The sequence below is a fragment of the Carcharodon carcharias genome, chromosome 7 (genome assembly GCF_017639515.1).
Source record: "Carcharodon carcharias isolate sCarCar2 chromosome 7, sCarCar2.pri, whole genome shotgun sequence".
Taxonomy (NCBI): domain Eukaryota; kingdom Metazoa; phylum Chordata; class Chondrichthyes; order Lamniformes; family Lamnidae; genus Carcharodon; species Carcharodon carcharias.
Window position 1 is genome coordinate 139,148,471 of NC_054473.1, and position 12,478 is coordinate 139,160,948.

General features: G+C 41.8%; 1 pseudogene; it reads right to left on the bottom strand.

Moving 5' to 3' along the window:
- Positions 1-6,054: 6,054 nt before the first annotated feature.
- On the bottom strand, positions 6,055-6,154 carry LOC121280598 (annotated as a pseudogene).
- Positions 6,155-12,478: the final 6,324 nt, after the last annotated feature.

The window sequence follows — 12,478 nt, forward strand, 5'->3', positions numbered from 1 at the left end:
TCGGTCTACCGGGGCAGTTCTGTTTGTGGATTTTGGGTAGGAGATAGAAGCGGGCCGTCCGAGGTTGGGCGTCTATCAGGTTGGAAGCTGTAGGAGGGAGATCCCCAGAGGAGATGAGGTCAGTGACAGTCCTGGAAACAATGGCTTGATGTTCAGTGGTGGGGTCATGGTCCAGGGAGAGGTAGGAGGAAGTGTCTGCGAGTTGACACTCAGCCTCCGCGAGGTAGAGGTCAGTGCGCCAGACAACAACGGCACCACCCTTGTCAGCGGGTTTGATGACAATGTCAGGGTTGGACCTGAGAGAATGGAGTGCAGTAAGTTCGGAGAGAGACAGGTTAGAATGGGTGAGAGGAGCAGAGAAATTGAGACGACTAATGTCGCGCCGACAGTTCTCAATGAAAAGATCAAGAGAAGGTAAGAATCCAGAGGGAGGGGTCCAGGTGGAGGGAGAATATTGGAGATGGGTGAAAGGATCCGTTGAACTGGGAGAGGACTCCTGCCCAAAGAAGTGAGCCCGGAGATGAAGACGGTGGAAGAAGAGTTCAGCATCATGCCGAGCCCGAAATTCATTGAGGCGAGGGCGTAAGGGTATGAAACTAAGTCCTTTGCTGAGCACTGAACGTTCAGCATCGGAGAGGGGAAGGTCAGGGGGTATAGTGAATACATGGCTGGGGTTGGGATTGGAAGAAAGGGTGGGGACGGAGGGACAGGCAGGGGTGGAGGGTCCTAGATGGGTGTTGGTGTCGATGAGTTGTTGGAGCTTGCGTTCCTTAGCACTTGAGAGAAAGAGAAAAAGTTTCTTGTTGAGGCGTCGGATGAGCCGAAGGATAAAATGAAACTGGGGGCACGCGCAGCTTTGAAAAAGGGTACGGCGGTGCTGCTGGAGGGAGAGGTCGAGTGTGTCCATATGGCGGCGCATGGCACTGAGTGTGGATTTCAGAATGTGACGGGAACAGCAGTCCGAGAAATGTTTTATGTCCCGGAGATACCTGTAATCCTGGGTGGGTTCGAAACATGAGGGGTGGAATTTCAGTTGAAATCCACATGGGGTAAGTCGGAGATGGAGACAGTCACTGAGAAAGGAGATGTGGCTGTGAAAGCGGGTTTTAGTAAACACCTTGTCAAACACCAGGAGGGAAATGGAAAGCAAGGAAGGTGAGCAGGGCAAAAGAGAGGAACGGAAATCTTGTCGCAGAAAAGAACAGAACTTCTTCAAGGAGGTAGGCATTTCTTGAAGAGCAGTGGCAGTCAATTAAACACAGAGATAAAAACAAAAAAACTGCGGATGCTGGAAATCCAAAACAAAAACAAAAACAGAATTACCTGGAAAAACTCAGCAGGTCTGGCAGCATCGGTGGAGAAGAAAAGAGTTGACGTTTCGAGTCCTCATGACCCTTCGACAGAATTATAATGTATAATCGTACGAAATGAGCATCAAGGGTACAAATGTCAACGATAGGGGACGTGAAGGCAATTTAAGTTTTGAAAGCAATTAAGGAAATGTTAATTACCAAAAAATATATATATATTATCGACTACGGTGCCAAGTATAAAACAATTTGTGTGTCCTGAAGGTGGCGGAAGGGGGATGCAGCTATTTAACCTAATGTTTAAATCCGTCTTCTTATATTTTTTACACGCTCTTTTCCCCGCCAATTTTACACTCTGGTCTGAAAGTTACATGTGCTCTGGCATTGGCCAGAAAAAGTTTTTGCGAGCATCTTGATTGGTGAAGAATTTCCACAGGGGTGGGAGCGGTCGAGCAGGGCAAAGAAAATGAACCTCGCTCTCCACTTTTCAGTGTTTTAAATTCAGTTAAGTTCCTGGGCAACTTTAATCAGAAGCATTTTTTTTTTTTACTTAAAACATAACTTACTGGGCTTTTAATAACAGAAAGAATGATAACAATTCAAAGCAACTGTTTCACGTTCCCTCCTACTACCATCATCAATGAGTGGTCAGCAGTAAAAAGCTTGTTCGGTAAGACTTTGCAACAAGAACAAGGATTTACCGCTTTGTTTAAACTCGAAATGTTAACTGTATCCCTTTCCGCAGATGCTGCCAGACCTGCTGAGTTTTTCCAGGTATTTTTATTTTTGTTTTACCATTTTGTTTCATGGCTTCTGAGTCCTGTATAAAGGCAGGTAAAACTGCATTCACTGTGTTTGGGGGAGTGGGGATCATCTTTCATTACTATGGCTGTCTTTGCACTTAAAGTAATCTTTTGAGTTTCACATACTACATTCGTCTGATCACTGACTGAGTGTTACGTGATTGACTGACTATATGGCCAAGTTCTGGGTATCTGTTCAGGCACCTAAGTCCATTCTTGGAACTTTTCTTGGTCAGTTTAATACTGAGATGTTTCCGTTATGATAAAAACAAAAAACTGCGGATGCTGGGCTAGACCTGCTGAGTTTTTCCAGGTAATTCCGTTTTTGTTTCCGTTATGCATGTTTGTAAAGGCTTAACTTAGCCCAGCACTGATATGCGGCTATTTCATCTCTTAAACATTTTCCAGCACTGTACTTAGAAAAGGCCATTGATCTGAAGCCATTTTGTTTCTCACGGCACGGATACTTCCAGACCTGCTGAGTATTTGCAGCATTTTCTGTTTTCTAAAAATATTCAGAATTGCAGCATCTGTTTTGCACTCTTTTTTTGGGTGTTGGCTCTGGTGTTATTAAGGGAAGTTAGCTCTAAGGGGAACAATACTTTGCACTGATCTTTTTGTACTTTGCTTATTCAGTAAATGATGAAGCCTATTATCTGAGGATTCACCAGGGGTCTTTCTTGGTGACAGTTCCTGACTGCAGGATTCGCGCCCTGTATTTACATGTACCCTCCCAGGGGCTGCTTCACACCCCCAACCCAGTAAGCTGGGAAAATGGATCAGCTTCCACTCCCTTTCTTCCTCACCCATTCTGACTCCTCCTCTACATTCCCTCCCCTCCCCCCAATCCTCCATACTTCTTCATCTCCCTCCAAATCCTTCCCTACCTCATTCCCCCTTCTGTCTCATTCCTCTCCCACACATTCTTTCTTTTCCCCCCTCCATGCCCCATTCTCCCCTCCTCTTCCCTCCCCTCCCTAATTCCCTCCCCCTACATTAAATTTCATCTGCCATGTGTCTGTCCATTCCAACAGCCTGCCTATATTCTCTTGAAGTCTATCAGTATCCTCCTCACAGTTCACAATACTTCCAAGCCTTGCATCATCTTCAAATTTGAAATTGTGCCCTGTACACTCAGGTCTAGGTTATAAATATAGACCAAGGAAAGCAGTAGCCCCTCTATATTCCATCCACCAGTCAGAAGTAAGTAAAGTTTTCTGTAATTCATGTTTTAATGGGCTTGAATTAAATAATTAAACTGTTGAAGAATGAAATTCTAGCTATGCTAAATACTAATGATTCAAAATACATGATTCAAAATAAAATGCCAACTGGCATTGATATTTTTCACTTAAAAGCATTGTTTTACTGATGTTTGAGGACTCAAATGATTAATACAAAGGAAAGCAATGTAATAGTAGATTTAGAAATGATATGGCCAACACATTTTCTTAGAGCTCCGCTTCTCAAAATTTGGCACTACACCACTGGCTAGCTCAATTAATAATTTTACATCTGAGATTGATAGACTGTTGCTTCCAAGGGTACTAGGGGATATGAAGCCAAGCTGGGTAAGTAAAGATACATATGAACCATAATTTCATTGAATGGGGTAACAGAATCTAGGGCTGATTGGCTTATTCCTTTTCCCAAGTTCTTTTGATCAGTTGCAGCATTGAAATCACTGCTGTACCACAGAATTTCCCATTTCTCATCAGTGGAAATTGAAAGAAGAGTTGTTTCAACCCTTTTTAAGCTTGGTCCAAAAAGGTAAAAAGGGAAGACCTGAAAGATTTTGGCTGGTTATTGAAGGTGTTCTGGACTGACAAAAATCCACTATCACCCCCTGCCCTACCAACCTGTCAATGAAAGGAAATTCAGCCTAACTTTCTCCATCATGATTCTAAATGTACAATAATTCAATGCTTTGTCAAAATAAAGTTGAGTGGTGTTCAGTAATACACTTTAGGAATTGAAATTCCTTGGGTTCATTCGATCATCTCATTGCTGTCAAATGCAGTAGGAGTTAGTTGCAATAGTAGAACTCATTTTACCATGAGAATTTAAATAAAATTACCTTTGGGAGCTGAAAGTGTAACTGCGTGAACAGCTGTGACTGCTATATAAACTAACTGCAAAGCTGTGAGCACAGGGAGAGCGGTTTTTTGCTAAGAATGTGGGTCAACATTTTGCCTCAAATACTAGGCCACGGGGATATGATTCTTTACCGTGTTTCCTCCTTCTACTTATGCTTCAGTTGTATAGGGCATTGGTAAGACCACATCTAGAGCACTGTGTACAGTACTGGTGTCCTTATTTAAGGAAAGATGTAAATGCATTAGAAGTAATTCAGAGAAGGTTTACTAAACTAATACCAGGAATTGGCAGGTTGTCTTACGACTAAAGGTTGTACAGGTTAGGCTTGTATCACTAGAGTTTAGAAGAGTAAGAGGTGACTTGATTGAAACCTTTAAGATCCTGAGGGGTCTTGACAGAGTGGATGTGGAGAGGTTATTTCCTCTTGTGGGAGAGTCTACAACTAGGGTCACAATTTAAAAATAAGGAGGCACTCATTTAAGACAGAGATGAGGATAATTTTTTTCTCTGAGGGTCATGAGTCTTTGGAACTCTCTTTCTCAAAAGGCAGTGGAAGCAGCGTCTTTGAATATTTTTAAGGCAGAGTTAGATAGATACTTGATTAACAAGGGGGTGAAAGTTTATGAGGATAGCTGGGAGGTTACAATCAGATTGGCCGTGAGCTTATTGATTGGTGGAGCAGGCTAGAAGGGCCGAGTGGCCTACTCCTGCTTCTAGTTCATATTTTTTTCCACGCTGTTGATGAAATGGCCAGTGGAAGATCCTCTAGTGAAGTAATTACTTTGTCACATGCTCATCAGATGGATTTATCATTGTTCCTGTGAACATATTTGTCACTTTTTCTCACTTTTTGTTCTGAAAAATATTATCCATTGCTATACTTTATTCCTGCATTAATACAGCAAATTATTTCTTCTGCAACATGAGAGGAAGTTACAGTTTCTTCTGGGTTGTTGAGGAAGAGGTTTTATCTAAACCACATCCCAATATTAAACTGAGTCATAGAGACAAGGAAGATACTAAGTTTGATCTCAGGTCTACAATCAGCTGATTTCAGCTGGGATGACAGCAAACGTTTTATAATTGACCTCATATAAATAGTGCTGAAAAATGCACTTGTGTGGATATTTGCAGGGACAAGGTTGGTCTTGAGTGTGACACCTCCTATTGCCAAATGGGCAGCTGATATTTACTGCCTAAGCTTAAACGTGAAGAATGTATGCCTGACTAAGGTATTCAAGGGTGACTAGTAGAATTAATGTTGACATATCAAGCCATTCACTGCTCCATTGATGAAAGGTAAGGTAAGTTTGTTGCTTTGCAATTATTTTTCATTTCATTTATCGGTCAATTTTGTTCCCATCCTTGTTTGATGTTCTCCTTTCTCTTGAAGACGATAAGAATGAAATTTAATTTTGTTGGGGATGGTAAATAGGCAATAGATTATTGCTATAAACCCCACTGGATATTTTTTAAAGGAGCCAGAGTGTATACCAGCCACCTGATCATTGTTCAGCCTTTTTGTGCCCTGCCACAGTTGAATTTTAACCCCTTTACCTATTCATTATAGTTCCAAGAAACCATTCTTTAATGTGACCATAGACAATGGTCATCCTTTCCACACTCAACGTACACACATCATCACTTACAGCACAGGTTAGAGGATAGTGATTGGTCATGTTGATTTAATTTGGAGACAAGGTACTACATTTAGGAAGGTGCTTAGATTTTCTGTTTTTTTTTTATTTTTCTGGTGGATATTTTCTCCACTCTGATGTTTTTATTTTCCCTCCTTCACCGTTTTGCTCCTTGCCCGGTTCCCTCGGGGATGTTCTCAGCTCCGGCCATTGGTTCACCTCTTCACGAATTTGCGTGTCATCCTTGCACAGGGTCCGTGCTAATCTTCTCTGTATCCAGTGTTGTAGATTGACCACCAATCGTAGAAACTGCTTGACTTTCGTCTCCTTTGATTTCAATGGAAGCAAAAATTTGCAATTTTCCTCCGCAAGGTTAGTTTTACACCTGAGCGACAAGCTGAAAAAGGTCCCAATGAGTGGAATCTTCCCTCGGAGGTCAGGAGGAAAATCTGACACTTTTCAACTTCCGACGATCTTCCCAGAGGTGGCTCGGCACTTGCAGAGGCTGCTCAGTGGTCAGCCTGCATTATTAACTGCAGGGATATGCTGCTGAGGTGTTCCCGAAGGCGGATGGTCCCCTCACTGAGGGCCAAGCTCTCCTGGATGTGACTTGCCTGGGGTTGGGGTGTGGGGGGGAGGGGGGGGGGGGGGGGGGGGTGCGGGGGGGGGGGGGGGGGGGGGGGGGTGGTGTGGGTGCTGCAAGACTTCCTGTTTTAGGCCTCCCACCCAATGAGAGCTGCAGCCATCAATAGGTTATTTCTGCTGCCGCCAGCCATCCTGTGTTAGGGGGCTTGCCCTCCATAGCAGTAACCTCAGCCATGGCCAGAGATTTTTTTTAAACTGTATATGTAACCCCTTCAAGCTGGAGCCCTCAGGTTCCACCCTCTGACAGTAACAGCACCCATCCTTCTGAGGCTGCAGGCTCTCTGACTGGAGCAGCCTCAGCTATCTGCTCACCATCGTTAATTGGTCGCCTCCAGGGAGATCTCCCAAGTGGCCGCCCTGACAGGCAGAGTGGGGGCTCAGGACTCAGGGCTGGTCACCACTCACACTCAGAGCCCACTGCCCAACCCGTCTGCCTCAGCCACTCACTAACTCAATGCTATTGCGGCACCTTCAGGCCTACTGCCCTTATTCAAAATTCAAAAGGATATGTTTTACCCGCTCATCCACATTAAACTTTTTCAAGTATTTCCAAAATAATTTTATATCATCTCACTGAGAAACCTACTTATTCCACGAGTAAGGGGCGAATTGTAATGGCCCTACTGCCACCTCAACAGAGATTGGTTAAATGCCCATGCATTAGTGTGTGTGAGCACATCAATAATATTTCATACATATCTTTATGGTAGATCTTTTAACAAAAAGCAGAGAAAGCCAAATAATTATGTGATCCAATTGATGCTCCAACACATCACTAAAAACCTTCCATACTAGTTGGTAGGTTGACTGATAAGGCTTTAACTGATTGTTTTAAATGCATCCAATTGACCAGTCCAGTGGTCAGTGGATGAGTCCATTACATGACATAGTATTTCACTAAACAGAGCAGGAATATTACAGGTTTATTTTCTGGGCATGGTTAGCTTATCTTAATTACTTTTTCTCTATGTCATTGCTAAAAAAAAATTAGTCCTGATTTTAACCTGATGACAATGGGGCATGCATGGGTGTTAAAATAGGGACAGAGTACTTACCTCCCTATTTGCTCCACACTACTACCCTTTGCCAATTTAATTCCCGGGTTTTGGGAGGTGCAAGAAATACTCATCACAGATGGACTAGTCCCTCAAACATTCAAAAGTCAGCCTCCATTGACATCATTTGCACAATGCTAACCTCAGACGGTGCGAGTCACACACTGTCGAGTGGGCCAGGCAAAACTGAAGGCAGATGGATCCAAAGGCAGCAAAATAAGGTTTTCTTTAAAGCTTTACAGGCTTCCTTGTGAATCAGAAGAGGGAGTTATCCTCTAGGCCCCACAAAGAAACCTTCGGATTCCCCATGCCTCAGGTTGTTTTCCTCTCCTATTGACCCTTATCTGACATTTAGCTTAGTGCCGGGAACAGTCCGGGTTTGTTGCTCACATAGCCAATTCTATATTACAGTTATGCCGAGTTAAAATCAAAGCTTTTGTATCTTTGCCCTGCTCCCACCCCTTATCTCTTGCACTCATTTTGCAACCACAATTTCCTTTTGTTTGTCCCCATTTGTTGCAAAATTTTGCGGATGTGTGGTTTGAAAAAAAACACCACCTCCCCTGTGATGCTATGTCTTCATTATGACATGCTGATTTAACTTCCAAATGTATCGAACACATTGGCTTTACATAATTTACCTATCATGTTTCATCGATTAAAAGCAACAGTACATTATTTCAAAAACATGCACATGCCCACTAATATTTATTATATATGTAGAGCGTAAGCATGAATATAACTTATCACAGCTAAAAGCTGACTAATATTCATCTAAGGAATGGGGGGTGTTGGGAGGGAAACTTTCAACCTGTGTCCAAAATGAGTGGGGTGATCGACGTCAGCACGAGACACCAACCCTTTTCAGGCCCATGCATTGTTTAAATCTGATGGGTGAGTTGTCAGCATGGATGTGCTGGTAAATGGACATTTTATTATTGTGGTGAGAGTTTTGCACTGGCCCGATATTGGTTATTGGTGGCCTGTACCGCCCGGTTAGCTCAGTTGGTAGAGCATGAGACTCTTAAAGGGAAGGTACAGTGCTCAGTGTGGAGTTGAGCGGATGATGGTTTTTGTGAACTGGAAGGCAGAAAATGTCCCATGCGATATATGTGCAGATTCTTGACAAGGCTCTGCAGGCTTCAATGGAGGGAGGAAATGAGAAGGAGGATGAATGTCTTACATTTTGCAAATGGAAGTAGGTGACCCACCACACAACAAGGGTAAGTATTGTCCAAGATGGCTGACCATGTCAATGCTTATGTTTAGATCTGGAAGGAATGCAGAAAGAATTTAAATAGCTTGAACCGGGCTGCCAAAACTCCCATTCACAATCTTGTCATTGTCAACACACCTCTGCATACTTTGTTATAACAGCATCAATGTAAACTTTGACCTCCTCTCACTTCACTTTCATCTCATCCAATCATTGCAACACCATCAGTAGCCCACATTCTGCTGTCACTTCCAAACTCAGCCACTGCTACTGCTCTCACCATTAACAACTTCTCTTGCATGCCTGTGATTTTCTTCATGGGAGCAGAAGTTGAATATTGCTGAAAAAATAGTCATGCTATAAAAACGTTTCATCTTTCATCAGGATAGCTCGCAAGGAATTACCAACTGTAATAGGGGAACAACAATTTATACTGCATGAGAAGAAAGCGCTGATTGGTTGGCAAATGTACTCTGATTGGTGATGGCACTGCCATGGAGAATGCAGTATGGAACAGTTAACTGCCCAGCTTTGTTCAAATTCAAACCGTGCAGGAAGACTCTGATTGGTTAAGGTATTGCCCTGGGGTATGAACCAGGGAATCACAGTTCCCTAAGCTTTTGTTTAGTTGGAAAAGACACAGTGAGTGGGTATGTTCCTTCTGTCTGCAAAGGACAGGGCCCTGTTTGTGAATATATGTGGCTTCTAGCATACATAAGTGAGCTACATGGGTTGCTCTCTTCTCTCGGCTGGATCCAAGATGGGTCGTGTCAGGACTAAGACGGTCAAGAAAGCCGTTCGAGTGATCATTGAGAAATACTACACCCGGCTTGGCAATGACTTCCACACCAACAAAAGGGTCTGCGAGATTGCCATCATTCCCAACACAAAACTTAGCAAGTACGGTCAGTACTTTGCCTGTGGCAAGCAGCCGAAGGGATGTATTATTTGATGTGTTCTGTCAATCGTTGGGATGTACAACCTATATACCTGCATCACACTGGCACTGAAATTCATATTTTTTTTCCAGAAATACTCAAGTTCTGTATTACCAAATGACTATGTGTATCAGAAATATTCTATCTTCACAAATAGATGTTCAGAACTCTTCAGCATGTCGCTCAGTAACACCCCACCCAGCCCCCCACACTTCTTTTTACAGGATAAGCAAGTGCAAAATGGCAGGGAGATGATCCAAGCAAGGGTCTCCATCCTTTCAGATCCTCTCTGCAACTGAAGAAGCGTCTATGAATATCATGCAAAGAGAATGTGCTCAAGCAGTCGTATATGGTGAGACAGGAGGAAGGGTGTCACTGGGTACTTGCTGTATACGCATCAATTTCTCATCACTTGACTATCCCCTTCTCTCTGTCAACATCTCAACCTGGTGGTTCACTAAGTAAATGGTCCTTTGGAAAGATACACTGCTGAATTACACAGGACCTACAGCAGACAAAGACCACTTGGCTCAACTGTTCTATGCTGATGTTTACATTCCACATGAGCCTCCTTCCACTCTTACCACTCTTCCTATTTGGCCCATATCCTTCTACTCTTTTCCCCCTCTTGTATGCAAATATGTCCATGCTATCTGCTTCAGCACTCCATCACTTTATGTTTAGTTATATCATTTAATAAAGTTTTTTGGTATCTTTCTACACTAAGACTATTCCTTTTTGAAGATATGTATTAGATTTGCTATACATCATACTTTACCTTATATGCCTAAGAATACTTCACAACATTTTAACATTCTCTGATATTTTCATCTTTTATTTCCTCATTTTCTTTCTAATTTTCTACGTTCATCATATGCCTTTTTATCATCCTCTCCTTTATTACTTATGCACTTGTTTTTAGATTTGATTTTATCCACACCTCTATTTATCCATAACAGTTCATTCTTGCTAGTTTGATGTTTTTTTTACTCTTTTCATATATTTGTCTATGCATTTCTCTTTCTTCTTTTTCACTATTTGGTGGGTTATTCTATAGTCAGACTGGTCCTTCCTGTCCTATATTGCAATCCATAAATTTCTTCCTTTTTCAGATATCATCTTGTTATATCTGATTAACACTGCTGCCCCATCACCAATGTTCCCTTTAATTTTCTTTTGCCTGTTTGACATATTGTGAAATGCCTTTAAGATTGCCACGCAGCCACACCTTAAAGGGCCCATTGCTGATGCGCAGACTCTTTGTTCCCTGTGTGGCACATTCCCTATTGCTGCGTGGTCAGCCACCCACACAGTTTAGAGGGAACATTGCCCATTCCCTATTATCTCTAAATATATTACGATCAGGCCATCAGGGATATCTCCACTGCTCTTCTTCAAAATAGTGCCATGGGATCTTACATCCTCCTGAGGGGTCAGATGAGACTTCAGTTTAGCATTGCACCCAAAAGACAGTACCTCCAACAATGCAACATTCATTCATTACTGCATTGGCGTGTTGGTCTGGATTTTTTAATACTCAAGTCTCTGGAGTGAGACTTGAATCTACAGCTGACTGACTCAGACGAAAATACTAACAGCTGTACCGCAGCTGACTATAGTGAGTTTTAGGAGCAAAGATTAGAGAAGATGTTTGAGTCCTGAATATGAAAACTTACGTTGTGTCCATGTGTTAGAATATCACAATTATGTATAATTTGGAAATATTAAATTTTAATGAACTTATGAAAATAAAAGATATGAGAAAAATACAGCCTCTCTCTGATAATTGTTGGCCTCAAAAAAGCAGACATATCTAAAGGATTAATTTTATGAAAGGTCATCGACCTGAAACATCAACTCTTTTTTTCTCTCCATAAATGCTGCCCGACCTGCTGAGAATTTGCAGCATTTTCCGTTTCTAATTTAAGGATTTATTTTGTCAATTATGAAACACTGAACTGAACCATTTTATTTCTTTGCAACCGCAATATGACTTTATTAACAGATCTATTTTAATTACTTAGCACCCATGGTGGAGATTAATTTAATTCGAAATTTTGTTATTCGGTTGCTACGACATATTAATGAATTTACTAAGTTATGATAACTTTAAGCAGGGCAATGGTGTATATCTGTTAAAACAAGCCTTAATGTTGCTTTATATTCACGGCAGTAAGAAATTAGCATTTATTTTAAAGTGTAAGTTCTGTTCTTGATTTCTAATGGTCAGACATTTTAGTTATTTCTTCTGTTTAATAAACTAAATTACTTGGAAAAAACAAGGATATATTAAAAGAAATAGAAAAAGGAAAAATAAATCGAAGTAAGGTACAAAAACAAAAGTGTAAAATATAACAACCTATAAGCACAATATATAATTGGTACATAATACGATACGTACAGCACCACGGAATAGTTCAAAATACTGGAGAACTCCGTCTTCTCCCCACCCCCATTCAAAGTGTTTCCTTGCTAGTTAATGTTCATTGGTGAAGACAAAAGCCAACATGATCTTAACCCATGACTGAAAAATCATAGTATGGAAGCAGGAAGATTGAAAATGGACTGATACAGGAGAAGAAAAAACAGGTGATGACAGGTGCTGAAGTATGGTTAAAAGAGTGCTTGCAGCCTTCTCACTTGCCATTCAAGTGGCTATTGCACATGTAAGCCTGAATGACAACCATGAACTGACTACTCAATCATGGAAGATCAAAAGAGCAAGGCTACTCTCACCTGTATACATGCTCTTCCAGTAGAGATCACTCACTTGTGAT